This window comes from Camelus ferus, chromosome 5, assembly GCF_009834535.1.
Source record: "Camelus ferus isolate YT-003-E chromosome 5, BCGSAC_Cfer_1.0, whole genome shotgun sequence".
Lineage (NCBI taxonomy): Eukaryota > Metazoa > Chordata > Mammalia > Artiodactyla > Camelidae > Camelus > Camelus ferus.
The window spans coordinates 33,660,456-33,688,008 of NC_045700.1; the positions used below are offsets into that span (position 1 = coordinate 33,660,456).

At 41.0% G+C, this 27,553-nt stretch overlaps 1 protein-coding gene across 5 annotated transcripts in view; it reads left to right on the top strand.

Annotated features, from left to right (window-relative positions):
• The first annotated feature begins 11,627 nt into the window (after positions 1-11,627).
• Positions 11,628-27,553, top strand: part of GPD2 (glycerol-3-phosphate dehydrogenase 2) — a 134,305-nt gene continuing 118,379 nt past the window's right edge. The window contains exon 1 of one of the 5 annotated variants that reach the window (XM_032479470.1): positions 11,628-12,005. The gene's annotated coding sequence lies outside the window, so the exon portion shown is untranslated. Of the gene's footprint in view, positions 12,006-12,278; positions 12,410-12,508; positions 12,750-27,553 lie in introns of those variants that run through there. The other 4 variants (XM_032479471.1, XM_014565009.2, XM_014565008.2 and 1 more) reach the window with 4 other exon arrangements.

The window sequence follows — 27,553 nt, forward strand, 5'->3', positions numbered from 1 at the left end:
GAAATTCTCAATATCCTAACAAATGTTCAGATTTGATTACAAGATGGTTATTTCCAAACAGTTTCCTATAAGAGATTAATACAATGAAATTTGTGACTTAACAAGATATATTTCTACTAATTTTGAACCTCTTAAAATACCATCTAATGATACTAAATAAAAGCTCCATCATTTCCCCTATTTGCTTTTGGTTTCAGCTGCATAACTTTATAATTTGAAAGGTTCATCAATAGAAACTGATAAGAGAAATAAAACCCAAACTAATTTTACTTCATTTAGCATCTATTGATCATACTGGAAGCTGTTTAAATCTTTCTTGCTTCGATCTCTCATAAAGTCATTCAAACCTAGAAAAGAGTTAGAAATTGATATCCACATAGATGGGCATAACCAGAGAACTATGAATAGATCATTTAGATTTCATTTTTCCTCATCATTTTTCCTGGAATATTAGTAAAGGAGTCTCATATGCCACTGGCTTATCCTTCTGGGATTTTTTTCCCCCAGATTATTCAAGTGATACTGGAAAAATGTGAGATTCAAGGCTTCTTGTTATGTATTCTCAGTATCCAATATTGTATGAATTCTAAATACCGTTCCCCCACCCCGCTCCTGCCAAAACCAAATGGATAGGACTTCTACTTTTCATGGGAAATTTTTTCTGCTTTGGATCTACTCACAGATTATTTATTGACAATTAAACTACAGGACAGGTTTTATCAAAATTTAATGTGCGTGTGAATCATTCAGAGAACTTTTTAAAGAGCAGATTTGTTTAGTAGGTCTGGGGTGAGGTCTGAGATCCTGCATTTCTAGTAAGCACCTGGGTTACAAGCTCTTGCTGCTTATACAGGAACTGCCCTTTGAGGAGCACGAGACTATAGCAGAGTTGTTCAACATGGTGTAGTCTGAGGACTATCTCCATTCAAATTAGCTTGGGGTGCTCATTAGGATGCAAATCCTTAGTCCCCAACCTGTTTGTACAGAGACAGAATCTATGTGGGTACCCTTTACTTCTAGGAACAAGCATGTTTAAACAAGTGTTCCAGGTTATTTTTACATATATTAAATTTTAAAAAAAAAAGGAAAAACAAAAAACAGTCAACAACTTTGTATCAAGCAGCACTGTAGTTCTATACTTTTCCTAGGAGCACAGAGAGGGTTGAGTAGGCATTGGAAGAGTGGGCTAAGAGGTAACAGTGGTTTGCTTCCTTGAAAATCCTATCTGGTGTTGTGGTTCATGAAAATGTTCACATTAGCATTCTGGGAGGAATGCTATGGATTCATTTGGACATGGATACAAAGATGTTCAAAGCAGTGTTATCTACAATACAGATTGGAAACCATCTTTGTAGTTCCTTGAATAGGAGATTGGCTGAATAGCTTGTGACATACATTCCCATTGAAACGCTGTGTAGCCAGTAAAAATGATGATATGGATCCATGTTTATATGTTTATTTTCATTGAAAGATATTCCCTACATTGTTAAATGAAAGAGGATTCACAAGGCATGATAATACTAATGATAATATTTAAAATAAATACCATATTTAGTTCACTAATGTAGTCTAAGTGCTTAATCAGAGAGCTCTTAATAAATACTTGTTAGATGAATGAACATGTTGAGTGCTTTATATGCCTCAGAGATTGTTCTAAGAGTTGTATTTCTATCATCTCATTTATCTTTACAACAACCCACTGAGGCGTAGGTATCATTATCCATATATAACAGATGAGAAACCTGAATCTCAGAGAGATTAAGCAGATTGTCCAAAGTCATGAAGGTAATAACTGGCAAGATCTGGTTTGGAATGATCTGATTCAAAGCCTATGTCTTCACATATTTTTGGTTTAATTATTTTAGAAAGTTGTGCATATATATAATAGAAAACATTCTTAAAATGTTTACAGCAAACTATTAGCAGAGGTTAATTGTGATCTGAGTGGTGGGATTATAGGGGTTTCTTACTCTTCTTTGTCTATATATTTCAAAATGAACGTGGATTACAGTGACAGTCCCCCTTATCCATAGTTTTATTTTTCACACTTTCAGTTAGCCATGGTCAACCGCAGTCCTAAAATATTAAATGGAAAATTCCAGAAATAAACAGTTTATAAAATTTAAATTGTGCACTGTTCATAGTAGTGTGATGAAATCTCAAGCTGTCTGTCTCCATTCGTCCCTGGGGTGTGAGTCATCCCTTTGTCCAGCGTGTCCCACCCAGTAGTCAGTGACTATCTAGGTTATCAGATCAGATAGACTGTTGCAGTGCTTGTGTTCCAGGATTTCCCTTAATAATGGCCCCAAAGCACGAAAGTAGTGATGCTGGCAATTCAGATATGCCAAAAAGGGGCCATAAAGTGAGAAGCTGGAAGTTCTTGACCTAATACAGAAAGAAAAAAAATCATATGCTGAGGTTGCTAAGATCTACAGTAAGAAGCAATCTTCTATCTGTTAACTTGTGAAGAAAGGAAAAGAAATTCATGCTAGTTTTGCTGTTGCACCTCAAACTGCAAAAGTTTCAGACACAGTGTGTGGTAAATTCTTGGTTAAGGTGGAAAAGGCATTAAATTTGTACAATAAGATAATTTGAGAGAAAGACCACAGTCACATAACTTTTATTACAGTATATTGTTATTATAATTGTTCTATTTTATTATTAGTTACTTTCGTTAATCTCTTACTGTGCCTAATTTATAAATTAAACTTTATCATAGGTATGCATGTATAGAAAAACACATAGTACATATGGGGTTCAGTATTATATCTACAGTTTCAGGTATCCACTAGGGGTTTTGGTATGTTCCCCCAGTGATAAAGCAGAACTACTATACTTTCATAATAAAATTCCCGTATTAAAAAGGGACTTTCTGTCATTTCACCATCATTACCAACAAAAAGGCATTTTGGGCATTTTTCTTTCTAGAAGGAATAAATCATTCCCTTTTCTATGCTATGTCAAAACCCAGTTTCACATCTACTTTTTGCTCTTCTCACTCTTTTATAGTAATTATTGTTTCAATTGTGTCTCTTTCCAACTTAACCAAGTTGGAGAGTGTATTTGATTTATGTTTTTATTTTTAAGGCTAATATGGTGCTTGGGGCACCAGGCATAAATACAAAGAGATTTATCTAGTTGAAAAAAGAGCCTTAAAAATAGTAAAATCACTGTTCGTTATTATATTTTTCTTTGCCCCTTTCCTTGTGCAGTAAATATTACATGTTTGTTCCTATTCTCTGCTGTGGCAAAGCGAGTCTCTCCTGCCCTTTTATCTTCTATTGCTAAGAGCAGTAGCCACTAAGTGTAAAAAATCAAAACAAAGCACTTTCCCACCTCCCTGATGGAGTAAAAGCAGTGAAGCCCAAAAAATGCTTAGTTACCAAAAGCCACGCCAGATGTCTAATCGAAGGGGTATTGATTTTAGCTAGTAAATAGCCCTTAATATAGTTGAAACTTGGGTTGAATATGCAGCCTGGTAATTAGCTAATAAAGCAAACGAGGGCTGGAGAGAATGTGGTACAGTTGGATAAGCAGCAGCCTGTCATCCAGGAAGCTTGCCTAGGTCTAATTCCTTCTCCTACAGAGGACTCGAGTTACCTTTAGGACTCCATGCCTAGTGTTTTCAGCCATTAAGTAAAGGGGGGGAAAAACTATAAACTTATCATAGGGCCTGAGATACAACTAAAAGCAGTTGTAAATGTTTTGCAAATATTACATGCAATAGAAATCCTTCCTGAAGACAGATGTTGCAATTTAATAATCTTAAGTGGGAAGGTTTAATAACTACTTTAGATCATTAGGATAATGTTTAGTGCCCTAGGATAATTATTAAACAATTCTCGGTTTGCTAAATCATCTGATACTCCAGAGAAATCCATAGCCTGATTAATTTTCGCATTATCCACCAACTGCTCAATGAAACTGTAAAGCGTCAGAGGCCAGTTGGGAAAAAAGAAGAGCAAGAGTGAGAAAAGGACTAAGTTAGCTAGAAGTCACTTTGAGAGGCAAGAAAACCAGGGATGGAGGGTCAGAGAGCAAGGTGGAAGAAAGGGTTAAGTTGCAGGGATCTCAGAGAAGGGGAATTCGTGTCTAGAGCTTTAGCATCCAAATGCATTGTATCAGGCCTGCACAGAGGTTCTGTTGTTACTATTTGTTTTTAGATTTGGTTGCTAATATTTTCTTAAGTGGGAAAAGCCTTTTGTATAAAAATTCCAGATTTCTGGGTTCTTTTGAAAATTTAGAGTATCAAGTAACACGGCCTAACTCCCCCATGACAGTGATGGACAAGAGCTATATAAACCATGCCCCATTTCTTTTTTCTCAGGATTTTGATTATGAAAATCTTAAGGCAAACTGAAGAGTAGAATTACAAATAAATATCTATTCATCTACCTCTGGATTCAACAATTGTTATTATTTTGCCGTATTTATTATAAAATCAAATCTCTATATCTATACATTTATATTTTTGCTGACCTATCTTAAAATGTTATATTACTTCACCCCTAAATATGTTAGCATGCATTTCTATAATAAGGACAGTTTTGTACATAATTGCGATATTATCACTCTGAAGAAGAAAAATCAATTGTAATTCTCTAAGGTCATCTTTACTCAGTCCATATTCAAATTTCCCCCTTGTTTCCAAAATTTCTTTTCCATTCATTTTCTTTCTTTCTTTCATTTTGGCGGGGGTGGGGGGAGGTAATTAGGTTTATTTACTTATTCTTAGAGGAGGTACTGGGGATTGAACTCAGGACCTCATGCATGCTAAGCATGAGCTCTACCCTCCCCTCGTTCATTTTCTATTCTAGCCAGGATCCAATTAAAACATGCATTGCATTTGTGGGCTAGAATTCAGATCTAAAGGCTTGATTAATTTAGGTTAAATATTTGGGGCAAAAATAAATCCGAGGTGATAATGCAGACTTCATCTTATATCACATAAGCAAGCATATAATATATGTTTTCCTAGCTAGTAACACAGTTTGATCACCAGGTTTAGGTAGAGAGCTCACCTCTTTAGGTGTGGTAGGCGCTCTCCAATTTGCCCCAGACCCACCACTCCTTATTTGTCTTACATCTAGCCTAGTTAATTCATTTACCTTGCCTGGGAGGCCTATGTAAAGGTCAATCTAGAGTATATCACATGCTGCAATCTGGACTGTGTGATAAGAGCACCTAGCCCTGTATCCCTGGAATAATAGAATAGTGCCTGGTTCGTAGGTGATGCTCAGCAAATAGCCTTGGATTGACTAAAATCAGAAACATGTAAGTTAGAAAAATTTGAAAGGAAGTAGGGTTTAGGGGGAAATGCGTCAACTCATACTCCTGAACTATATATGTGGTTCAGCGAAGCCTTGTGCCCTGAGATGGAGAGCAGATTACAGAGTCTCCAGGCAATGGTTCTTTATTTGAGCTGGACAGAAATGTATAATCTAAGTGGAGAAATCAGAATAAGGAGGAAGAATGATTTTAAAATTCTGTGGAACTCAAGGGTTTTGGTTACCTGGGCTTCCTTTTTATGAAGGGCCCTGATGCAGCTTAGGTTTTCTGGAAGCAGATGCTGGGACAGAGTATTGCATGCAGGTTACTATTAGGGGTACTTGTGAGAAGAGGAGTGCAGAAGCAAGAGTGGGTGGAGGGAGAAGCGCAACTGTGATGCAAGCCCAGCAGAACCTCAGTCACCCCCTGTAAGGGAGTTCTGGAGCCATTGGAGTTATTTCCCAATTATCCAGCTAAGCCTTTATACCCCTGCTTCATTCAACCACAGGGTAAGGACTAGTCCAGGAAAGGAATGACCTTGAATGAGGAAGCTTTCTGCAGTAGAGGCAAATTCTAAAAGAGTTGAAGCTGAAAATGCTTCCAGCAACTGGCGCAAGAAGTTCTGCTTGAAGGAGGATCCGGTAGAGGCCAGACATTCAAAATCAGCATTACTGGACTGAAATTAGGGTTAGCAGGACCTTACTCTCTCCAGCAGATCTGGAGGGGCGGGAATCCATTCCTTGCTTCTTCAAGCTCCTGCTGGCTGCTGGCATTCTTGAGCTTGTCTCCAGCCTGCGTCCCTCATGACACTGTCTTCTACTTTTCCATCTGTGTAAAACCCCTCTATTACTTCTCTCTTAAAAGGAAGGACACGTGTGATTGCATTTAGGGTCCACTCTGATAATTCAGGATAACCTCATCATCTGGGGCTCCTTAGTTAAATCATATCCACTAATACTCCCCCCTCCTAGGGTGACATTCAGAAGTCCCAGGGAGGCCACTATTCTGCCCACCACAGGACAGCTTTTAAGTCTTTACTTTAGCTCCATAAACTTGAGGACAATTTGCTTTTCGCATAGCCCAAAAGCAGGAATGTAAATTGTGTTTAGGGTAAGGAAGATAATGGAAAAGCTGGAATTCCACCCTGTGGTGCTCTGAGACCCACTGCAGGAAGACGGTCTTCAGGAGGGCTGGAATTTTACTCTATTTCAAGTTCCCAAGAGGATCAGGTTGATAGTGAAGGGCACATGCTCAGGAAAAAATGTCTTCCTCCATATCTGACTATTGAAAGATATATTTAGCATACACAGACACTAAATTTACTAGAAACAAAAACAATTTTCAGATGCCCTGACACCAGTTTCTAGCTTTTCATCACATGTCAAGTTGTCTCAGTTCTCAAGAAACTTGACCACAGTTAAACGTTAAGCAGCAAGGAAAAGGGATTATCTATTTATAGTGTGATCTAGAATTTTTTTTTAACTAGATGACTTTTTTATTATTGAAGTAAAACAAATTTTTAAAATAACAGGCTTTCCATTTAGTTGTCAAATTTCTCCTTGATGAAGGTTACACTGAATCACTCTCTTCTGTTTTAAGCACCACCACTCCCCTCCCCTAAAGAGCTATTTCGAAAATAAACAGATAAAGATAACAGAACAAGATGCTCTACTTTTCTATGGTTCATTTTCAGCTTTGCATGATGCTTTTGCTAATAGCGGAGGAATGAAGGAGATTCCCTTCTGAGTCCAAGGTATTTACTGAGGAAACAGCACCTGTTACTCTCTGGCCCACACCCCTGTGTGTAAAGGGACTTTCTCTTGGCTTAGCAGAAATTAGGTCAATGCCCATGTGCTTCAAGGCTGCTGAGTTAAGACACAGTGTTCTTCTCATTTTAAAGCTAATCACGCACAGACACAAACCCCACCCATTGCTACTGTTGCTCTATATTTTGCTGTTCAGATTCATTCATTTAAAAAAGAAATCACATAATAACATTACAGACTGTGGTCAAGTCTGTTTCAAGTATTTACTGCTGAGATTTAAGCCGTCTCCAGGTTATGTAACAGGTATTCAGAGATGGAACTGAACAATCTCCAGTTTCCTGGGCTGTTTACTCTTGGCTCAGTCACCTCTTTCACTAAATCATAACCAGAGTTAACTCCATTTTGTTTCAGCTCCACGTCAGAACCTAATACTTATGTATGTTCTCTGCATGAGTTTCTTGGGACATTTCTGCTTACCCACAACTTTCCTCCTGCTATTAAATAGGAGGCTATGTTCCAGAGACATTACTCGATTTATATCACAAACATTTGCAAAAGCTTATTTTCAGTGCTGCCTTGTCCTAGGAACAGAGTAGATGCCTGCCCAAGGAAGGAGTTCACATTTCCTTTACCCTCAAGACCTTTAAATCTAAGTAAGTTTCCTGGTGCCACTTTATATTGATGCTTTAAAATTTTATTTTAAAAATACTTTTCCCAGATTCTTGTAAAGCAGAAATAAAACTTCAAGTACCCTTTTAAAATATATTTAGTATTTTTATCTCATCCTTTCAGGGATCATATACTGTATTTTCATCTCATTCTTGATTCTGACTCTGAGAATCAATGACGTGGGAAGAGTTTCTGTTGGATATTTTTAAATGTCTATAATCCTGCTTTCAAGAATTCAAGTAACAAGGAGGTGGAGGCCCACTAAGTGATAAATGAGCTGCCCTTATCTCCAAGCCCCGAATGTACTGGTCCGGTCCTGTTCAAGGATTTTTAAAAGATTTTCATGGACAGCATTGCTAATCTTTTAGAAACTGTATATTAGGGATTTTGTTAGTTTGGTGATAGTAAACTTGTAGTCGTTAATGCTTGGTTATCTTCTTAATGTTTTAACTATTGTTAATAGTGGATAAAATTATAGGTGCATACAGTACTTCCTAAGTTATGTAAACTACTAAAATAATAGAATGGAAGAAAGACGTGAGCCTACACAGCAATCAGAGCTCAGAACAAAGGTGTCTTGGCCCAATGTTGGACCAAGGGTCAGAATGCCTGGGGGTTAGGGAAGAGAAATGAAATTGGTGATACTTTTATTGACAACCTATATGTCAGGCATTTGACATTTATTATCCCATTCCATCCCAGTTTGGCTGTTGCTAGCTAAGATATCTTGGGCATGTTACCTAACAATTCTGTGCCTCAATTTCCTGTTTGTAAAAAGAAAGCAAAAGAAATGAAAAAACTCATAGTTATTCTGAGGATTAAAGATTACATACACCTTGTTAAGACCAGTGCCCGACACAGAGTAAATAATATTGAATGTTCGCTATTAACATCCTCACTGATGAGGAAACCAAGACTCTGGGAAGACTGGCCACAGTTGAAGAACTTAGAAGAGGATAGATTTGAAGAACACTGTTCTCTATACCAAGCAGTTTCTCATTTTAGTCTTGGCTCTAGGTTTAGCTAACTTTGTAAGCTTAGGTAAAGTACTTATACCTATGGGCCTTGGTTTCATCCTTTGTAAAACAAAAGTGTGGGCGTTAATATCATTTATGGCCCCTTTTGTTCCTTACATTCCATAGATTTGATTATGAGCTTTGGTAACCAATGAAATTTTGTTTCTCTCTAGAAATGGGCAGGGCATAAAACAGTGGACCCTGGGCATGATGCAGATATGGTCATAAAAGGCATGTAATAGAATTGTCACTGGAAGGTTCCCCATGTTGGGGAAAGTTCACCCCTAGCAGTTGGGTTTCCGATGTCTAAGTAGCAGGTAACTCACTCTCTGGGCTTGGGAAGGGAAGAACTTCTTGCTCATTTTGTTATACTGGAATACAGAAAATAACCTAAATTTACCAGATAGTGCTACAAAAGCAAGATAAATTAATGGTGGGCAAACTTAGGCTTTGTTAACATAGAAACAAATGAAAAGGGGAAAGCTTTTCAGATTTTGGTAGCCATGTGAGGCTGCAAACCCATGACAGTCCTCAAGTTTTCTTAGGCAGACTAGAAAAGGGTTAGGTAGCACCAAAGTTATCTGACACCCTCAGTCTGAAAGACAGTAAACATAGTTTCATTCCAAATGCTGAGTCATGCTTATAATGACTAGGAGAAACACTTAAGAGTAACTTCCCCGAGGCTGGTCTTCAGTAGACTGCCTTCTGCTGAAATAATTACTTCATGTTTTTAATTCGGTTATGATAAGTGCTTCCTCTCCTCCACCTTCACTCAGTTTTCTCCCTTTTCAGGCTTCGACGTGTTTAGTTTGGTTTTGTTTTAATTCCATGAGAGGCCGTAGCTAGTGTATATGTGTATAGGCAAAGTTTTTTTTGTGTGTGGATCTAGTGTAATACTTAATTCTAAAGGTAATCCCTAAATTAATGATTATTCCCCTCTTCCCCGCAAAATTATCTTAATAACGAAAATAAATTGCTTAGACATGTGGGAAATTACACTCCTGTTAGATACGCCAATCAGCAACCAAACTCTTTTAGTGGAATTCTTGTCATGATAAGCAAGATACAGGGACAGAGATATAGAGGTGGAATGCTACTTTAGGTGTTCATAAATAGTATCTTAAGTTTTAAAGCATTATGTAGAAGGCTAAAAAGAAAAATTCATTTTCATACTTTATTCCATCTAGAAAATAGTGATGGAGTAAATAGGAAATAATTTTGATTTTGTAAGTCTCTGTGGGTCTTAAAGAAGTATCATAAACTTCTGCATTTTGAAATTATCTAGCATATCTCTCTAAAAATTAACTTTTTTTTAAACCACTTGGCCTTGAATAAAAGTGGATGCCTAACTTATATTGAGTAATTTCAAATGGGCTATGTTTTCACACAGCAGTTGGAAGTAACTATTTCACAACAATTTCTAATTAAAATTTTTCAAGGCTGTAGTTGAGATTAGATATATATATATGGAGCCTGGGGAAGAGGAGGGCTCAGGTGGGCTGTTTAGAAAAAGGTCAGAGTAGGCTTATCATGTTAAGCTTTCTTATCTCTCCTCCCTTAACCCCTCCCATACACACCTTTCTTCCTTTGATTCCTTTCCTGAATTCCACCCATGCTTAGGTCCTTCTTGCTTTCCTTTGGTTGCTTTGGGCCCCAATTTTGGCAAGTGAAATCATGTCCAGTGCTTCTGACTTTTCCCACCTCAACATTTTCTACCTCTTCCCATTTTCTGTTCCATCAGGGTCTGACTTGGACTGTACCATCATGAATGATCATGGATTATTGATGAGAACTGAATCCCTGCTGGCTTGTTAGCTTAGCAAGGTGACTAGGACATGTGGGGAAAATAAACAGTATACATAATAGGGCCTCAAACAAATCGTTCACTTAAGTATTCATTTCAAGTCAATTAACAATGATCAAACATCTATTATGTTATAGGCACTGTGCTAGGCACCAGAGTACAAAAGTGAATAATAGTAGGTGGTCACCATTTCCAATCACTGAACTGTTCTGGGAGAGTTAGTGGGAGGGCAGGAAATCCAGAATTTGGCACCTCTATTCAACTAGATTATTCCTTTTCTGTGTAACATGTTACTCTTCTAGACAAATGTTTAGGATTTGAAAAAAAAAAAAAAAGTGAAACCAATGGTCTATCACAGGGGTTTTCAACCCTGCCTGGGTGCTTGTGTGAATCTTGTGTTTTCAAACAGTAGTGTGCATCTGAATCTCCCCAAGGGCTTGTTCAATCAGTTAGGCTCCCGGTCCCAAAGTTTAAGAATCAGGTAGTCTGGAGCGAGGCCGAGAATTTTCATTTCTAGCAAGTTCTCTGGTGATGCTGACTTCTGCTCGCTCCCCTAGCCACACTTTGAGACCCACAGTTTTAAAATATAAAGATTTTCAGGTTCCATCCACAGACTGATTCAGTTCGTGTGGGGATGGAAACCGGACATCGATCATTTAACGTCCACTCCCCTCTCCCGTCCCCCATCTGTAATGTGTATCCAAGGCTGAGAACCACTGTTCCACTGGATACACTACCCATTGGATAGGCAGGTTTCCTGTTATTAAGAGTTTGGGGTGCAATAAATCTACATATTCCTCTGGGTCAATTATAATAATTCTTTGGTATTTAAAGAAATTAGTAAATGTCTTAGTAAATAATTGGCTGAAAAAAAGAAAAACCCACCCCTGGGATTTCAGTTCAAAGGCTGCCACTTTTTGGAAGGCCTTTCCAAACCTTCCCTGGGTATTTTCCAACACCACGGTAGAAACGTTACGTGTAAAACTCCCAGAGATCTTCAGAGGAAAAACCTTAAAGAAATGGGTCCATTTAAACACCACCTGCGCCCTCCTTGGGTCCCCTTGGGCTCGCCTGCCTGCCTAGCTGTTGTAGTTCCAACAAGTGAGCTGGGCATGCTCAGTGGGCAGGGTCGGTTTTAGGGGTGCAACTGGGAAGCCTGCTGCTTTGCTACCCGGGCTCTTCCCCTCCCCCCACCTGTACGAGGCTGGGCCTGAGGAGCCTGTGCTCAGCATCCTACCCCGATGCCTGGGCCTGGTCTTCCCTGCGGGTCCCCGCGCCGACATTCAGGCGAGGGTCAGGAGGCCGGGTGCTTCTCCAGAGTGCGCGGGGCGGGGGGGGGGGGGGGGAGCCGGGGCGAGGGCTTTGGGCTCTGACGACGGGGTCCCAGGGGTCCGCCCGCCTCCCAGACGCGTTTCTAGGCCAGGGGAAGCCTGCCTGCGGAGTAGGGGAAACCAAATTCGGGGGCAGGGGACGAGAAATCAGGTAAGCCAGCCCCGCCAGCTTGCAGGCGGGCGTGCTCTCTGTCTTGTTCAGGTGGCGAGGGCGGGCCGCACGGGGATGGGGGGGCAGAGGAAATCGGTCACCTCCACCGTCCTCTCCCGGCCTAGCCTAGCTGAGGCTTCCCGGCCCGCCAGCCGCCTGGCCAGGCGAGGCGGAGCGCCTGGAGTGCCGCCCGGTGCTCCACAGCCTGGGGAGAGGACCCATCGTCCGCCGCGCCGCCACCCCACCCGGCGGGCCCATCGTCCTCGCGTCCCCGTTAGTCACGTTCACTGGGCGGCGGAGACCTTGCTCGCTCGCTGGTTCGCAACGCTTACCCCTTCCCCCCGCCGGGTCCCCCGCCTCCACTTCCGCGGTTCCCCGCCGGCCCAGAGGAGCCTGGGCCCGAGGTATTCTGCGGGATGTGGCGGCCGCGCGGCCGGGGTCGGCCCTCGGGGAGGGGAGCGGGAGGAGCAAGTTGCCGGGGAGGCGGGGGCGCGGCGGCGCTGGGCGCGTCGGGTTACAGTCGCCCTGCCTGCCCCCGGTGACAAGCACGCGCGCCTCGAGTACCGGGGCCGCGGCTCTGATTCGGGGGGGAGGCAGAGACTCCGCCCCTGCCGGAGGAACCGGGCGCTCCTGCTCTGTCTCCCCTCGCGCGAGAGGATCAACCTCAGGTGTGTGCTTCCTGGGAGACCCTCTCCGCCCCCGCCCCCAGGGTTGTAGCGGGGGGAGTGGTCTCTCTCTGACCCGGTGAGTCCGGTGTTGGGGTGGCGGCGGAATCTTCGGAAAGATTTAGAATTTCTCCCCATCGACAGAAACGTGGGCTCCTTCTTATACAGGGTTTAGCTCTTTTGGAGGGCGATGGGGTGTAATACACTTACCTCCTTAGCTAAGAGGCAGGACTTTTGGGCTAGGGTTGGTATCTAACTCAAAGTTTGTTACAAACTTTTGGCTTGTGGATGTCGCTTGTCTGATAAGGACTGTTGCTCCCTTCTGAATCAAGGGAGGGAAAGATTCTAGAAGGGGATTGAGGCTTCTTTGAGGATCTTAACTGCTGGAGTGTGACAGTTCTAGGAGGAAATAGAAAGTGTACACTGATGAAATTAACACAGCCTCCACTCCCCACGTAGTAACTTAAAGGAGCAAAAATAGATTTGCAAAGAGTGCTCCAGCAGGAAGGTACAGCCCTGTGAATGAAGTCCTGATCTTAGCCTTAGGTCTCTGGACTGTCTTCCATCTAATGCTAAAACTGTGTTCCTCTGGAGTTCCAAAGTAATTTACAAATGCAAATTCTCTCCAGGTCTTAGTGACAAGGGCCAACCCAAATGACACAACACATAAATATCATGGGGGTGGGGGCAGCTATAGAAATGGCTCCTAGCTAATTTAGTCAACTTTTATACTTGTAGAAATAGGTGAGGGAAGGAAGGGTAAGTTCCACTGAGTCTTCATTGCTTAAAATAAAACTTAGAATTTTGCATATGTTCCCAAGTTTAATAGATGTGAAGTTTCATTTAGGAGTGTGGAGGGTAATGAGAACTGCCACACTCGGGCCAAACACTTCCTGATAGCTACTTCCCACTCTAATCTCTGAGTGCTATAGTTCTTGCTGGCCATGGACTGAGTGCTGGATGCCTTTGCCCAATGGGCACCATGTGCAGCATGGGAAACCTTGTGATGAGGATGTTGAAACCGTCTTGTGTTACTCATAGGGGGATTATGTTGAGTTACAACACTCCCTTGATTTTTCCAAATAATGCAGCTGTACCTTAGTAATAACAAATAAAGGCAAAATTTGCAGTTTGAGAACCAACATTGTTGGCCCTGTCCATTCTGATATCTCACACAGTCACTTTATTTTATAAAGACTTTCTGAGCAGCATTAATACTCTGCTTCCTTCTCTCTCCCTCTGTTTGTTAAAAGATGCAATGGCTTAGCTTAGTTCGACAAGAGGGCCACAGTGTTACCATTCATAACCACCCCCCCATTCTGTTTTTGTAACTATTTAATCTCATAGATATTTAGAAATACTTGACTATCATTGTACGTAAGTCATATTGGTAAACTATTATAACTCTCAAATATCCTGTTTGGGTATTTGTTTTCTGCTTTCATCACTAGAATGTAAGCTTTATGAGGGGCTTGGTCTGCCTCACATACTTTCTTATTTCTGATGTCTACAATGATGACTAGCTTGTGGTAAGTGCTCAATAAATGTTTTTTCAATGAGTGACTGAACTGTGGGATAAATTTTGCTGAGTGTAGTCGGGGAAAGGAAACCAAAGTCTTTGTCCTTAGGTTAAACTATTCAGCCTCACTGGGCCTCAGTGTCTTGTTGACAAAATGTGGATGGTAATATATGATATAACACATGTAAAATTGCTAGTGATGTTCCTGTCCGGTAGTAGACTTCAAAATATTAGCTTTCTTCCTTCTTCTATATTTTTCTTTTTATATTCAAAAAGGGAAGATTTGGGCAAAAAATGCAGTTGCCTAGATAATTTAGCTCTTGCATGTTGTGAATGAATTATCCAGGCTTTTCCCCCTTTAATTTTGTGGGTATGGTGGGGGCAGGGCATGGAGGAAGAGAGGTTAGTGGCAACTATAGTTATTTGAGAAGGGAAGCAATTTCTAGACCATTATCTAATTTCTCCTTTTTTTTTTTTTTTTTTTTTTTACTGTGATGATGTTTCTGCTTAGGTTTCCCAAAACTTGATTTTTTTTCTACTTGTCAATGATCAGACACACTACACTGTCCTAAGTGCAGAAGCAACACTTTAGAAAGAGCATTAGGAATCAAATATATGTAACACTTGAGTTATTAAATGAGGTTTTCTGTGGACTTGTGAGGCATTATATAGTAACAAGTTCTAGGTAAAGAAAAAGTATGGCTATCCTGCTTTTGAGAAGGTTAGAGTTTAACAATGTAAAACATAAAGATATCAATTAGGGACCAGTGTAAGATCTTGCATAGTCAAGTAAGTATGGTAAGTCTACTACTTACCCAGTAGTAGAATGGGGTATAACTGTTGGCTATAACTGTTGTGGTTATGGAAGGAAGAGGTTAACTTGGGCTCAAGTAGTTCTTGACAATTTTGTGGTGAAGAGACTGTTGCTTCAGCAACAGAGAGACAAAGTTTCCTGACGACTGCAGTAGATGATCTATCTTTCAAGAATGTTTCCTATTTTGTACTTCAGTATTTTAAAAAGCCAGCACAATCATATATTTTTAAAAATGAAGTTTCTATGGAAAAGCTACAGTACAATTGTGTATGTGCACTCAATAGTACTTTCACTGTGTCTCTGAAATTTTAAAGTCCAGGATTGGAGTTAAAAATTATAACTCTTCACTTTTAACATGCTTGCTTGAAAAAATGTGTCAGATGGCCTGCCTGTTAGTCTATCTGATTGTGTACAATACGATATCTTTTTCATCTGAAGTTTCCGGGGAAAATTACTAGTCATTAAGTTTGAGACCCCTACGACTGGCTAATTTCAGGATTGTTATTTTGGAAGGTAGGGAAGGAATGAATGGCGCTCAACTAGCAGTAATATAAAAGTGGTTTTAGATACTTGTCAAAATACTTAGAAAATTCCATCAGGACTCATTCCCTCTGAGATAAGAAGACAATTTGGAATTTGTGTTAAAGAGAGCGAAGAAGCTAATAAAGGGCATTTTGTATATTTCCTTGTTTCATAATTGTTGACAGGATGGGGGAAAGAAATGTAGGAGGGACAGATGATCAGATTTAACTGCAAGTGAGAAAGGCAAGGGCCCAAATGGCTACAAGCCAGGAAATCTCTAATGACTTTAGACCTCTTCCCGTATTATCTGACTGGGTATTGATCTCAGCAACATTTCAGGAAGAGGAAGCATGAAGAGCTGACAGTTTGAATACCTGAGGATGTTTAGGTAATGACTGTGGTCACAGTTTGTTCAGAACTCTAATTTCATGTCTTGACATGAATGTGACCCTATGGGTTTTTTTTTTCTTTCTTTCTTTCTTGTTTTTCAGGATTTTCATCTTTTGTTGGCAGTTCTTACTGGTTCTTTGTGTTAAATATTTCTTCCTATATTACATCTGTATTCTTGTTTCCCATTTTTCAGTTGAAAACTTTATGGTGATTCTTTCAAAGTAAAATTTCTGCTTTATGCAGCAGACAGTGCATAGTTTCTGGTTTTAATTAGGAAAATGTTTCCCTCCTAAGTAAAAATTTATTGTGACATAATGTATTAACAAAACTTTAAAGCATTATTTGGGGGTATCTTTTAATTTGACCAGCAAAATGAAAAGATTACTAATATATTTTGTAATAGTGAAACACTGTTGAGGTGTGGGTACTGTTTGAACAATGATTGTTTAATTTAGATTTTTCTAGACTCATAGTCTTTAAATGGTGCTATGTCCTCTGTGGAATTTCATATTTGATTATCCACCTATATCTTTCAAATCCCACAAATGATAACAGAAAGAATGTTTTCTGAAAATTAGATTTTTAAAAGCTGCCACTGTCAAATGAGATGGCCTCCGAGTATGACTTGGTGACCTGCTTAGAGAGCTTTCTTCCTTACCTTATGTGCACCAGTGACCACGAAGGCTGGTTGGAACACAATAGGAACAAAAGTTGATGTTCAGGGTAAACATTTTGGAAAATTTTCATTAAGATTTTATGAGTTTCAGTAAAACATCCTCAACTTCTAAATGTACTTGAAAAGTGACAAAAATAGTACAGCTCAGAGTACTAGGTTCTCCAAAGTTGTTTTCCTTTTATTTATACTGAAGAAAGAAAGGATGTTTTGTTTCTCCGTGGCAATATCAAAACTGCTTTGATCACATCACTCTTTGCTCCACCCTTCCGTGAGTCACTCTGCCCTATTGGACCACACTCTAAATACTTGTCTTTGAATTCATGGACAGTTGCAGTCTTGCCCCAGTATTAAGGTTCTGCTCTCATCTTCCCCGTGATCTGGTTGAGCTGGACTATGTAGAATTCCCTGGATCTGTTTTATTCCTACTGCTGCCCCTGTGCTAATGCTCTTCCTTCTACTTCACCTCTTTGAAATCCTGCCAATCTTTGAATGTCCTGACCACAGACTACCTCACTGCCCCAGTCAAAAGTCTTTTGTACATTTCCTGAACTCTTCAATTACTCTTTTTATGCCACTAAGTGTCTCATTTACTCCTCTGTATGGTAATTATTTGAAAACACGTATCATTTCCTTTCCTGCAGAAGACCATGCCGAGCAAGGGCTGGATCTTACAGGAGTTTATAGACCTTCATATGCCCAACCCAAGCTCCTTGCATTTGGGGACATTGTTGTAGAGTAAATGTTCTGCTTGTCTTGCATTGTTGTAGAATAAATGTTTGCCTCATAATTCACTCATCTCTTATTTACCCAAAAAATAAGTGAAAGAAATGGGTTGAACAGCAGGTGACACACAGGCAGGTGCATTTCAGATAATCAGTTAAACTGGATACTTTATCTTTTCCTGGCCTTCCCTTTCTCCCTACACATTTGGCAGTTTTTATTTCTGAAGTATGTCTGGGAGGAGGAAAGGAAATTGCTGCATTTGAACTAAAGTTACAAAAGCAATCTGTGAAGAGAACCAGTGGAAGAATCTACAATGAGGAGGTCGTTTCCTGTCCATTGAGGCTCAGCGCTTCCTTCTTTCCCACTGCCCACCTAATCCAGTCTCTTAAGAAAGAATCCAGAAAATGAATTCATAACAAGATAATTGATACAATTTGCTTGTCACCCTCCAAGGTCTCTAGATTCTAAGGGTACAAAACTTTGGGGACAATTTCTGTAGGCTAGGTAGAAGGAGCTTTGGGGGGACAGTGTTTACTTCTGCACATCCCTGAAGCCAAAGTATGGCTTTGGTCAGTCTCTGCACCTGTCCATTTCTTCCTCTGTAAAATGAGTGGCAAGACTGGATGAATTTAAAGCCATAAAAGTGCAAGATATTTTACTGCTCTTGTCCTGCCTGAGGGGAAGCCAGTCTTGGCCAGTTGGTTCTGTTCACCACTGGACCTGATCTGACTTTTCCTCTTACTTCCTGGAGTTTGAAATGTCCTTTCTCTCAGCCTCTCCAGATGTAGCAGTCACATTGGGAGGATGCTGCGTTTCCTGCCTGTCCCTTCTGGCTTGTGCTCAAAGGATCTAGCATAACAAGTATATTTCACTTCTCTCTTTATTATGTTTGCTAATATTAACTCCTTTTCGCCATCCCAACCCACCATTAAGTAGCTGGGATAATGATCTATAAAATACAGATTCCCAGAATTTTAACAGAGGAAGGGGGTTAAAGATCTAACCGAACTCTGTCTTTTTACTATTAATAATAAATAGTAATGATAAATATTATTTAGAGCAATCACTGTTTTCGAGGCCCTGGGCTAAGCGTTTGCACACATTATTCCCTATGTCAGCAATGAACCCTGTTATATCAATGAGGAAACACAGTTCCAGAGAACTGCAGTGACTCACTCAAAGCCACAGTTATGTTCTGGTATGACAGAAGCTTCTTTGAAAACCATGTAAAGAAATAATAGACCCAAGAGATGATCCCACTTACATTTCTGTCATGTATTTCCTGCTTTTTTTGTTACACTAGATTCCCCTGCTCCACTCGCTGAACTTTGCCTTTTATCACCTCCACTTCCTGATACTTTACACTGTGTTTCAACCGTTTCCACCAGTGGTACTGAACACAGCATGGCATGCCTGCCTGAAACATTATTCCTTGTGATTTGACTTCTAGGAACCCATGACATTGTTAAAATCCTCTTTGGTCTTGATGGATGTGGAAACAACTTGAAACTCGATAACAGTCTGCCTTTTCCACTCCTACACCTGGGTTTGTGAATGCTGTTGGGAAAATAAACACGATCACGCAGACTGGAGGCACCTACAAATTTATGTTCTCCAACTTTAGCCACAAGGCAGCTCTTTTACCTGTTTCTAGACAACAACTTTTCCTATTTCTCAGCATAGTTTTTCCAAACCTTTAGCATTTTTTGAGCATTTTACACCACCTATGGATTTCTTTATCAGAAGTTAATTGTTAGTGGTTAGAGAAGACTAAATTGTTACAACAGAAAGATCTGAAAATAGATAAAAGCACAAACACAACTGATGTTTATTTTTTGATCATATCATACTCTTGGTTGGTGGATGGCTTTCCTCCAACTGGTGATTCAAGCATCCTGGAACCTTTCATTTTGTGACTCTGCCATCCCTTAGGGCTTTGTTTCCAACCGTCTTCAGCTTCTCTGAAAGAGAAGACGCATATCCACTTTCTAAATACTTAGTCTTGAAATGAATGTACCAATTCCACTCACATAGCACCAACCAGAAATTATGTGCACGGTCACACTTATCAACAAAGAGAGATTGGCGAATGTAGTCTAGATGGGAGCGAAAGAGATGGTGGGTTTTTGGTGAAGAGTTATCTTCCCTTTCACCATGTCCTTGCTTTCTGTTACACTGAGAAAACAGGTATCATGTCAACTCTTAATATTTTGCTCTCCCTTCTACACCTTCCCTGTGTCTGAATCCATCAAGTCTATCATTAACCCTAGCTTAGAGGCACGGTTATCCAGAGTTGATGTTTTCCCCAGCACTCTGGATCCCCCATCCCTTCAGCTTCCTTACTCTATGAAATTTCTCCATGTTCACCTGCATTTTAAATATTGACAAGAATGTGCAAGATTCTTCCATCACAATAACAAACAAGACCAAAACCCCAAACTATTCCTCCTCTCTGCACTCTCCTCTAACAACAGGCTTACTCTCTCCTTTCTTTCAAGGTATGCTTCCTGAAAGTATATATTTTTTATGTTATTTTTCTACTTTGTCGGCTGAAATAAATGCACAGCCTAAAAGCTGAGAGTTACAACAAAGACCAGGTAGTTGGGACATTGAAAGATTACTTGTTAACTGAAGAAAACAAGGCATCTCAAATTAAATAATTTAGCGCTCTTCTGTGTATGGGAAGGAGCAAACATTTAGGCTCATTGAAATCATTCCTTTGACCAGCATCTAGCTATCTAGGGCCAGTATCCTGTCCTTTCACACTGTAAGTCCCCTCAGGCTGCAGAGGCCAGCCAGGCTGCCTGCTTGCCTTCACTGTAGGGGGCTGGCGGCAGCAATTGATAACTTGATGGCTTCAGCATTCTTTGTTTACTGATATGGTTTGTAGTATTTTTTGTTCACAACTTCTTTACCTTCCATTCACCCCACAACTGTTGGAAATTTGGCTTCTACCTTAGGTGAATCTGTTCTTGTTATGCTTATTGGTGTCCTCCTGACTGGCAAATCCATGGGACCTTATTGCTTGAAATTTCTGTGATTGCTGGTTCCCTCTTTTGTGAAATTGAACTTTCACCAGGCTACCATGACTACTCCTTTATGGGTCTCTTTGTGGGTTCTTCCCCTTGATTGGTAGTCCCCAGGGTCTGTTCTTAGTTCCCTGACTTATCTTTGCAGATATTCTTGGTACCTTTAAGTACATCTATAGCTTTGATTTTGATGATTTCAAATCAATATCCCCAACCAGACCCTTTCCCTGAGTTCATACTCAGTGTATGTTTCCACTTGGATGTCCCACAGTCAACACCGGACTCATCATCTCCCCTCTCCCCACCATGCTGTTTTTCTTCTCATTGAAGAGCACCACCATCCTTTCCCCCATCTAAATCATACACTCATTGCTTGGTTAATCAGTCACCTAATATGTGGCCGGCATTTTTTTACAAATGAAGATTATAGTGGTGTACAAAACAGATACAGTCTCTTCTCTTGTAGAGTTTACATTATCAGGGAGAGGGAAATCTCCCCCTCTGATCCTCTTGAGTTCTTGTGTTTAGACTAATAATAAAATTGACATAAGACATTAACAGGAGAAAAACAAATTTTAATTCGTGCACACAGAGATCTCAGAAATAGAAGCTAAGTGACACAACATTGTAACATGACTATTAATCAATAAAAAAATGTTAAAAAAAAAGAAAAAGAAATAGGAGCTAAGAATTGGCCAAAGGAGGCAGCTTTTCTACTTTTTAGACAAAGAAACAATATATATGTGAGGAATTAACAGGGCATAGACATTTAGGTTTCGGTGCTCAGGTAGTGAAGAACCTGAACAGAGTCTGGGCTTGAGGTAGTAAATAACAGAAGTAGCAAGGTCTGTTTACACAGGGATCTCTGCCCCAGTGCCCTGTCTCTGGCCATAAGGGTGTCCTACCTCCACATGCAGGGAGTATACCTTTCACATGGGAGATTTATTTCCTGCTTTCAGGGAGACAGAAAGGAGGGTCAGTGTCCCTCTTGTGCTGGCCATCTCTTAAGTCACTTGAATTCAAAATAATCAGTATGCCATCATGTGTATTTTGGGGTGGCCCACCCTGAGCCCCCGCAACATTCTGGCAGGGTGAAGGAAAGAAATAATAACGGTTAAATAAAGAGGAGACATATGAGCTGATGAAAGCTGTGTGGTTATTTTGGATTTGGATGGTCTGGGAAAGCCTCTCTGAGGAGCTGACATTTGAGCTGGGTCCTTAGTGACCAGGAGCTCGCTGTGCAAAGATGAGCAAAGCATTCCAGGCAGAAGAGACAGCTGGTGCCAGAACCCTAATGGTATTCTTGTCGAGTCTGATGGGCGGAAGAAGGTAAATAAACCTGGAACTTAGTCGGTGAGAAGAGGTCTCTGGATTAGTTCCCTGTGACTGTTAAAACAAGTTTCCACAAACTTGGTGGCTTACAACAACAGAAATTTCTTCTCTCTTAGTTCAGGAGGCTGGAAGTCCAAAATCAGTGTTAACTGGGCTGACACCAAAGTGTTGGCAGGCCATGCTCCCTTGGGAGGCTCTGGGGAAGATTCTGTTCCTAGCTTCTTTCAGCTGCTAGTATCTTCCAGGATTCGTGAGCTTTTGGCTGCGTCACTCCAATCTTTGCCTCTGTGGTCACCTTGCCTTCTTTTCTGTGTCTCTCAAATCTCCCTTTTGCTTCCCTCTTATAAAGATATATGTGATTGCTTTGGGGTCCACCCTGATATTTCAGGATAAGCTCTCCACTCAAGATCCTCTACTTAATCACATCTACAATGTCTTGTTGTTACTGTTGTTATAGAAGATAACACTCACAGGTTCCAGGATTTAGGATGTGGATATCTTTCTGGCACCACTATCCAACCTACCACAGTGTCCAAGAGAATCTTTAAAAAGTAGGCCAGGGCCAGATCCTATAGGGCTGTACAAGCCAGGGTAAGGCATTTCATTTTCATCTGAAGGTTATGTAAGCCGTTGGAGGATTACGTGCTAGTATATGAAATGATTTTCTATAAAACATGGTTTCTATAGAAACCATTTTCTGTAGAAATGGTTTCGCTGTAAAATGGTCTCTCAACTTTTTTTTTTCCATTGTCTCTCCAACACGAAAAGTTAAGTTGGAATTTATTAATTAAACTTTTAAATTAATTTTTCCCTAGCAAAAGAGTGTTCCTTAAATATTAAAAAATAAGATTTTTGTTTGGTAGAGTTGAGCTTTGGAGGACCACAAACCACTGTGATGTGTAAGATTTTTCACTGTCGTCCCGCCCCTGGCCCGCCTGCCTCCAAGAACCAACTTTGTTCCCTTGTGGGTGTTACTGCTGCCACTGAGAACTGTGCTATTGTAGACTGCGCTGGCTGCACAAAGTAGATGGGGTTATGGTAGGCGGGGGAGGGAAGATTGGAAGCAGGACTCCAGCTGAGGAATTATAGATGTATGAACATACCTGTCGTAAAGCCAGAAACAAGTGGATGGATTTAGGGTTTGTTTTTGAGATCGAGTTAGTTGACTGAACTTCCTGATAGATTAATTATCTGAAGAGAAGAAACACGAATGGAGACAAAGGCTTACATTTTTTACTTGAGCAGCTGGGCCATAAACCGAGAAAGGGAGAGTTGGGAGAGAAGCAGGCTTGAAGGGGGAGGTTAAATGTTCTGCTTTGGCTGTGTGAAGTTCGAGGTGCTTATTAGACGTTCCTTTGGAGATATCAGTCAGGAAGTTGGATAAATGGAGTTTGGAGTTTCTGGGAGGGGTTTTGGCTGAAGGTAGTTAGGAGTCATTTGCATATAGGTTGTACCTGATACAGGATGGAATTACCAATAGGGAAGGTCTAGATAGAGAAGGGTCTGTTGGAACATTGTATCATTTAGAAGAGAAGGAGGAGTTGCCAGAGGAATAGGAGGGAAACCAGGAGAGCAGATGTCCCTAAAGTTAAAGAGTTCAAAATGGTTTTAAAAGGAGATGTTAAAATGTTTTAAAAAGCTTATTGGATTGAGTTGTGGAAGTAGAGACAGTTTTTAGAGGCAACTCTTTCAAGTAGTTGTATTATGAAGAGAAGAAGAGAAATGGAAAATTTCTTGGAAGGAGTTATTGGTTAAGGGAGGGCTTCTTAGAACTGGAGAGTAATAGAATGAGTTTAAGTAGAGAAGAAACCATCGAATGGACTAGAGAGGGAAAATTGATGAAGGCAGTGATTGATGGATAGCTGTCGGAGTACAATTCCTAAAGACGCAGGAAGGGAGGAGATTTAGGGCACAAGTGAAGACGGTCTTCAGCAGGAGCAGGGACATTTCATTCATGGTAAAAGGAAGGACTGCAGAGAGAATGGGTGTGGAGACCTATAAGTCATGGTTTGGGTGGTAGAGAGATAGAGTTCTTACATCACGGCTTCTGTTTTCCCAATGATATGTGATGTGTGTTAGGGTAGTGCAGGGTAAACCAGATTTGGGAAAAGGTGAAGATTTGAAATGGCTGTTTTGAAACATCCTGGGAAATGTGATAAGATTGCTGGTCAGTGTGGATTGCCCATTAGAGACTTGTAGCCAGGAGTTTAATTGAGGCTGGTTGTGGATGTGGTTTTTTCTCTAGGCAGTTTCTTTAGCTGTTCAGGCAGAGATGTGGAGCAGGCAGGTGGTTGGGCTTAATCATCTTGAGGATTTGCCAGGTAAGGAAGAAGCAAGAAAAGAGGAGAAAGGGAGTTAAGGGTGCTTGCAAGGGAATGTTTACAATGATGGACCATGACCGTAAGCTGGGCAGAAAGGAAGTGAAGTGTAACTGACAGTGGAAATTGCCAATGGATTGAAAGCCAGATAATGCCAAGAAGATGCTGGAATGGAAATACCAGGGTAGATGAGTTGGAAAAACAGAAGGTGGTGTTTACAGTGTGGGTTGCTTGCAGCTGAAGTCTCAGAGCTGGTGCAAGTACTCGTGATGCAAAATCAGAGGTTATGACAGTGAGAGTGGGTGGCTGTGGCAGGGTCAAAAGAGAAGACCTTCAGAGGTGGAGGTGGTTTGGGAGCTGGGGCGTCCAGGAGATACAGAAGACAGCAGAAGTGAAGACAGATATGAGTTTAGAGAGGGTACATAGCCAGGTACACAGGTCATCAGTGAATGGGGGAAACAGCAGGAGATGGGTAGATGACAGCAAGAAGGGATGATGGGTGGTAAAGTCTAATGACATGAACTTCAAACTGTTAAGATTTTTAGACGAGGATAGAGAAGAAATTGGAAGTTGAAATAGAGAGACACTTAATGATCTCCAGGCTGGGGGATTTGTGGAATGGAAGCAAAGTTTTACTCGGAGTATTTACAGCTAAAATGGAATGGGAACCACAGATGCAGGCTGTTAGTCTGAGGTGGGATCCTGGGGGCCTTTTGTGAAGCTAGACATTAACTCTTTAATCGCTTAATCATAGGGAGGTCCCCAAAAGGGGGCTAGTTATCACCTGGTTCAGAGATGTTTTGATATTTTGGCCACTGGTACAGCCATCCCCATTTATACTGGCTCAACATTAGACTTAAATGTGAGTGTATAAACAACGTCCCCTTGATAGGATGCTGGGAAAACAGAATTAATAGGCTTCAGCCTTTAAAACTCAGATTAAATCTTACTTTCTCCATGTTTTGCCTGGTGAAAGAACATTCAGAGATTGAAAGGATAGATTTTGAGTTCTTGAAGGCTTAACTGGGAAGGAGGGAGGGCTGAGAAGGTGAGAGATGGGGCAGACTGGGCTTCTGGTGACACTCCAGGTAAAGAGGATTGTGGAACATGCTGGGATTAGCCCCAGTGATGGCGGGGGGTGGTGGGGGGAGCTGGACTCTGACCTCTGGCAGCTCCTGCTGACGTGGTGGCCAAGGGTGAACAAAAGCCTCCTCAGAGTATCCGCAGCCCTCGGGCATCTCCTGGTGGTGTGGTGGCCCCCTGAAGTGTAAAGGCCTCCTTGGGGACCGCTCATAAAAGGTCAGAAGTGCCAGGTTTTTTGCAAGCCTCTTCTCAGCCGAGATGGTGGTGCAACCCCTGGGCGAGGTGCTTTTTCCTATTTGGCGGAAGCTAAGGAGCGCTGCTTCTGGGAACAGTTATCTCAGCAAATGTACTAAGACTGTGCTCTCACTCCGTGTCACTGTCTTTGGCTTAGTATGGACCTTTAGGAGTGAGTTTGTGTCTGGAAGTTTACATCCAGTCTCCTGATTTCCCTCCTCCCAGACACAAGTCCTTTTAGTTTATTTCCCAACCCTTCTTCAGGGAATGGGGAATGGGAGAATAGTCTTTTAAATTCAAATATGATTCTATCTATCCTACTAGGAATGTTGTGAGAATTAATATAACATGTATCAACCGACTAGCACAGTCCTTGTACACAGGACGTAGCCAACGAATATGCTTAAAAGCCTTCCTTGGTAATCCATTGCTTACCTAGACAAAGGCCAAAGCCCTCTGAACAGCCTGTAAGATGTACAGAGATTTACTCTGGCTTGTGCATTCAGTCTCCTCACCTCCTCACTTATGGCTCCGGTGTACCATCCTGTGCTCTAGACATACGTATCCCACCCCCTTGTTCTTGAAAATGCAATGTTCATTCTTTCCATCATGTCTTTGCTCATGTTCACCCTGGATCCATTGCACCTTCAACATTTGAGTTAATTATTGCTTTGTCTACAGATCTGCCCCAATGGTGTTTCCTATCTCCCCTTAACCCCGTGGGTAATTACTCCCTTAGCCCCTAGTCCAAACCTTATTTGTATCACTTGTATTTGTTTAGAATTTTCTTATCTAAGCTGAGTTCCTTAAAGTCAGAAGCCATAAATTATTCATCTTTGTTTACTCACAGTCTAACACAGTAGGTGCCGAATGAATTTGTTGAGTAAATGAAAATTCAATACATATTTAATCTTACATATTGTCTTTCTGTTATGAAATCTAAATTGCATTTTGTATACCCTTTTTTTCTTTAACAGTGGAAGCCAACTTTCTGACGAAGTAGAGGATGAATGCAGAAGAAAATTGGTGACCATGTAGTTAGTTAGGATGGGAGGCAGATTTAATCCTGTGTTCTTTTTCTTTATTGAGTGACTTTTATTTATCTGAGTTATCCAGTGATTTTGTTCACCACTGTCATTGTTTTATGCTGAGTTGTAGTCATAACTTATTCAGTTGTATACCCAAAGAAATACAAACATCAAACCAATGTGGATTTGCATAGTTTTAGAACCTTGGTTAAAATGTCTTTTAGGTGTCTTCAGACCTTGGTTTCCTTGAACCTACATGAATGAACTGATTAATTATATATAATGAAGAGTTAAGATGTAAATGTAAATAACACATCAGCAATAAGAATCTAGTCAGAGAAGGATGGAAGAGCAAATGTGAAGTGAGGTGACAGGCATGAGTCTCTCCTTATTGTAGATGATTAGGAATGGTAAGAGGGCAAGGGTGGACTGAGGGGTAGTGGAGTGGTCAGGGGTCTGTGGGCAGAGTGGACCTTGTGGACATGGGTACATAAACGTGGTTTGGGTGACACAATAGACTATTGTCCGGTAGTTGGCACGCACTGAATAAATGGCCAAACAAGGCCCTTCTGACACATTCAGATGATTCTTATTCCCAGGTTCTTGCTGGATGTGTAGCCAAAGTCACGGTGCATGTTTTTACATTTTGAGTCAGGGCATCATCCCAGAGGGGTAACATTCTTGAGAAATATACTGACTTCTTTAAACAAATATGGACTCATAGAGTTGGCATTTTGGTCTTATATTAGTATTTTTTTTCAAGGTAGATGGTGTTCAGGGTTTGTGATAGAGCCAGAAAGCAATTCCTCATCCTATGTCAACTAAAAATAAATGCCAGGAAGTATTCTGATAGAGGACAAGAAAACCACTCTTATGGGTCAAAGTTGTCCCCGTCACTAGGGTTAACTCAGGACACAAACCTTAGATCAAGCCTCTTGCCGGGAATGTTTTAAATCCCCTGACTAATTGAACTACTAGAGACAGACATATAAACATTGGGCTCCATGGATCTAAAGTGGAAGAGAGCCCACTGCCTCCCTGTGGCCTCTGTACCAGGTAACCTCTGGCCTGGAGTTGGACGTGCGTAGATGCTGGGCTTTCCAAGGCTTTTATGTTTGATGGAGTGCTCCACAAATAACAGTATCCATTCTGTTGAAGAGAATGTTTATTTTGGGAGAGATGCTAGAGAAAGTCTGGAAGGGCCCTGCTTACTGT